Source organism: Vicia villosa, unplaced genomic scaffold, assembly GCF_029867415.1.
Source record: "Vicia villosa cultivar HV-30 ecotype Madison, WI unplaced genomic scaffold, Vvil1.0 ctg.001880F_1_1, whole genome shotgun sequence".
In the NCBI taxonomy this organism is placed as follows: domain Eukaryota; kingdom Viridiplantae; phylum Streptophyta; class Magnoliopsida; order Fabales; family Fabaceae; genus Vicia; species Vicia villosa.
In genome coordinates, this window is record NW_026705760.1 from 331,778 (window position 1) to 336,388 (window position 4,611).

The 4,611-nt window shown below is 42.7% G+C and overlaps 1 non-coding gene across 1 annotated transcript; it reads right to left on the reverse strand.

Moving 5' to 3' along the window:
• Positions 1-3,171: 3,171 nt before the first annotated feature.
• On the reverse strand, positions 3,172-3,278 carry LOC131636974 (small nucleolar RNA R71). The gene has a single exon (XR_009294237.1). It is a non-coding gene; the product is annotated as a small nucleolar RNA R71 (small nucleolar RNA).
• Between the last annotated feature and the right edge of the window lie 1,333 nt (positions 3,279-4,611).

Consider the following 4,611-nt stretch of genomic DNA (forward strand, 5'->3'; position numbering starts at 1 on the left):
TGTTTCTAAGTAATAAAATGTTGTTTCCATGTGCTATTAATCGGTATTTGATTGCTGGAAATTATCTGTGTTACTTTTTTATCGCGTTTTGCTCGGTTTTGACACTTACACGCGCGGTATGTCGACTTTATCAAATTGGTAATAACTTTTGATTTAGGAAGAGTTTTTGAGCATGTGAATATTGTTTTTCATACGTAATAATATTTTCGGAGCTGTTTGTACAGTTTATTTTTGGTTTCGACTGACTTTTTTTACCGTTTTTGCTACTGCCCCTGTTCCGAAAGTCGCGCTTCCGGGCCGATTTTGTAAATTCTGACTTCATATTTGAGTTTCTTGACATATTTTTAGCTTACCATAAAATTTTGGTTTAATTATGACGAGTTTAGTTTTCACTGTTTTTACCCGATTTTGCCGTTTCGGTGTACCGTTGTGCATGTAAATACTTGTTTTGACTTTCGTAGTTTTAGTGTACATATTTGATTTGCTTTTGAATGCTATCCCACGTTTCTTCTTGTTTGCTTTTGTTATGTTTTCACTTTCTATTCCGTTATCCATTTCTGGTTCAGCTTATAATTCAATAACGCAATTCCGATTGCGGTGTTTTGTTATCTCTAACGTGTGTGCTAGTATGCAAGGCAACATGGAGGCTCTGGTCGATGCCCGCTCTCGTGTTCCGCTTTATTTGCGGGACACGACATTTATCCTCTCTCTGATTCGCGTTTCTACATGCATCCTTTATCATTATGCTTGCTTGTCCAGATTTCTGTTTCCCTTGCAGGTGTATGGTATTTGTTGTGCCCGATGCACAAGTTGGCGCGTGATTTACTTTCATCGCGTCGACTCTTGATTGCTTATGCGGAGTTTAATCGGAGTGCTGACATGTTTGCTGTTGCTTTTGCTAGCTCGCTCGCGGGATCCTAGTTTCCTTGCTCTCTTCGCTATAGTTTACGGATCATCATCCGTTTGGTATTGATTCCGTTTCATTTTATTTCTCTCGCATTTTATCGCTTTCTCGCATCATCCTTTAACATGAGAAGTAGGACTTAGACATGCATCTGGCCAAGCCCTCGAAAGAGGCTCTGTTTTTGTTGGTGTGTTTACAGTTGTGCTTTGCGGCAGGGAGTCACGGTGTAATAAGTCCTATATGGCACTACGTTAAGTCCTCATGGAAGGCACGCGGAAAGGGTTAGCAATCAACCCCCGCCTAGTCTCATCGAGTCTGTTCAGTATGCGCACGCTACGCGTTGCTCGCTTCTGAACCTGCACAAGATCTTGTTATCGAGTATGTCAGGAAAAGGGTTCATGCAGCCGGACCCCCGCCTTTCCTATAGCCCGCGTCGCTCGACGTTGATGCTCGGTGTACGCACGCACCGTTTTCCTTTATGATCCGTGACGGCTTGGTTGCTGAGAGGGGTCCGCCCTCTTGTCTATGGCCCGATCATTTTCACGAGGTCTAATGCTTGGTTGACTTGGGTTGAGCTGCTCCCCTTGGCTATGGCGGGACCGCTTTTCTACCATTCGGTCAGTACCGTTGGTTTTGTTTGCTTTACGAGCGGATGCTCGTTTGTGTGCTTATTGTGTGCTTCCCTTTTTCCCCCGTAGGTTGATTAGCTTAGCTTAGACTTGTACTCTTTGTATGATAACATTAGGTAGTAAGCTTTCCCCCTTAGTTTAGGTTTTCCTCATGCATCTTTTAAAACACAAACCACACTCTTTGATTTTCTTTTCTTAAGAGCTTGTTATTTCCGCTCCATTCCCAAGCATAAGTCCCCAAAGGTCGAGCAGCGGAGTGTGAATGTAACCTGTTCACCTAAAAAATATAAAACAAACAGAAACTAGTTAGCCGAGCTACGGTAGCTCTGATTCTGCAAAACAGATACGTAGGCAGCGGGGTAGGGCCCGTGCGAGCACAATCATTTCTTTTCCCTACATTCTGCATTCATTTTAGTCCAGATTAGCGTAGTTTGCTTACACACCCATAGATTTAGACACTAGCGTGGATACCATCGAGTACGATGGGCGCGAGGGGTGCTAATACCTTCCCCTCGCGTAACCGACTCCCTTACCCTTTTCTCTGGTCGTGAGACCGTTGTTTTGTTTTTGTGGTTTGCTGGCATTCCCTTCCTCTTCAGGATAAATATGTTAGTGGCGACTCTGTTAATTTTCGCGGTAGCGACAGATAGTAGTCTGAATCAACAGAGCGAAAGTTTGAGACGAGGATTTTTAATCAATTGGAATTAGTAAAGATTTTTAATTTAATTATGCAAAAGCCAATGGACCTTCGGATTACCTTTAGTTAAATGAAATACATACTGATACCTGTCTTTTATTATTATTCTTTATTTTCTCACAATCACTTTCCCTTAGGAACAATCGAAATTTTAGTACTCCTAGCTTTACATAGTAACCTTAGATAACGGTAGATCGATTCATAGTCCCTGTGGATTCGATATCTTTTAAAACTACACGACACGACTGTGCACTTGCAGTTATCAGATTTATAGACACGTAGAGTCGCGATCAAGTTTTTGGCGCCGTTGCCGGGGACTATTTAAGTCGATATCGTAACTCACTGTTACACCGTAGAGACTAGGACAATTCTTCCCTTTCTTTTTGAACGATTGTATGCCAAATACTCGTTCAGAAGGAGGAGACTTAATACAACGAATTAACGAGATCGAACGTTTCATTAACGTTAAACGTCGAGCTCGCAATCTTCCCGAAGTAGCAGAAATTCCGATTAATCAGGAATTGATTTTTACTGATCAAATTAATCAAATCACCCCGAAGTTAGAGATGGCTGCTATTCGTCCTCTTAGAGACTATGCCGCTCCTTCGCGCGCTGAACCGCATTCAAGTATCGCACCACCTGCGATTGAGGCGAACAATTTCGAACTGAAACCTTCACTGGTCCAAGCTGTTCAACAGAATCAATTCTCTGGAAGCCCTGTAGACGACCCCAATCTCCATTTATCCGTGTTCGTGCAATACGCCGACACTATCAAAGCCAACAACGTTAGTTCCGAAGCTATTCGATTACGCCTTTTCCCTTTCTCCTTGAGAGATAGAGCGAGAGCGTGGCTTCAATCCCTGCCTTCCAATTCCATAACTACGTGGGACGAATTGAAGAGAGTATTCTTAGCGAGATACTTTCCGCCTAGCAAAACTGCTATGCTTAGAGGTCAAATCAACGGATTTACCCAGAAAGATAACGAATCGCTCTTCGAAGCTTGGGAACGTTACAAGGACATGCTTAGAATATGCCCTCATCATGGACTCGAACCATGGCTGATCATCCATACTTTCTATGGTGGTCTCTTATATAACACTAAAATGACTATAGATGCCGCTGCTGGCGGAGCATTAATGGACAAACCCCATGATGAAGCATACAAACTCATAGAGAACATGGCACAAAACCATTACCAATGGGGAGGAGAACGAGCCGCTCTAGAGAAAGCCCAAACCAAAGGAGGAATGTACGAAATAAGTGGTATAGACCGCGTTAACGCTAAAGTAGACGCTTTAACTCAAAAGATCGAGAATTTAACCATCACTCCTTCAGCCACCGCTGCCGCTGTAGCACCTAACTGCGAGATTTGTGGATTGACTGGGCATGTAGTTGCTGAATGCCAACTCTTGACTGGAGTCCCATCTGATCAAGTAAATTACGCTCAAGGAAACCCTTATTCTAACACGTACAACCCTGGATGGAAAAACCACCCGAACTTTTCTTATAAGAACAACAATGCGTTGTACGCGCCTGGACAAGCACCTGCTGTACCACCTGGCTACCAAAAAGCGCCTGTAGCTGCTCAAAACACCCCTAGGAAGTCAAATCTAGAAATCATGATGGAGAACTTCATAGCTTCCCAACAACAAACCAATAAAGACTTCCTGAATCAAAACATCCACAATAGCGAGCAACTAAAACAACTATCGAACAAAGTAGATGCTTTAGCTACGCATAACAAAATGTTAGAAACTCAAATCTCACAAGTAGCTCAACAACAAGCACCTACTGCTGCCCCTGCTGGCACGTTTCCTGCTCAACCTCAACCCAATCCTAAAGGACATGCGAACGCGATAACACTACGAAGTGGAACTAATTACGATGGACCCATAGATCCTAGAACCCAAAACGTACCCATGTCACAATAAGAGCCAAAGGAAACCCAAAAGAAAACAACTGACGAACAAACTGCTAAGACTGATGAGAACAATAACGAAGTGGAACCCGAAAAAGAGAAACCTTATGTTCCACCACCACCTTATAAGCCACCAATTCCTTACCCTCAGAGATTAGCTAAATCAAAAACCGAAGCGCAATTTAAAAGATTTGTAGAACTTCTGAAGCAATTAAACATAACCATACCATTCACAGAAGCCATAACTGAGATGCCTCCGTACGCTAAGTTCTTAAAAGAAATCTTATCAAACAAAAAGAAACTCGAGGATAACGAAACTATAACGCTTACCGCTGAATGTAACGCTATCATCCAAAATAACATGCCTCCAAAACTGAAAGACCCTGGTAGTTTCTCTATACCCTGCGTAATTGGAAAAACCATCATAGAGAAAGCCTTGTGCGATCTAGGAGCTAGTGTTAGT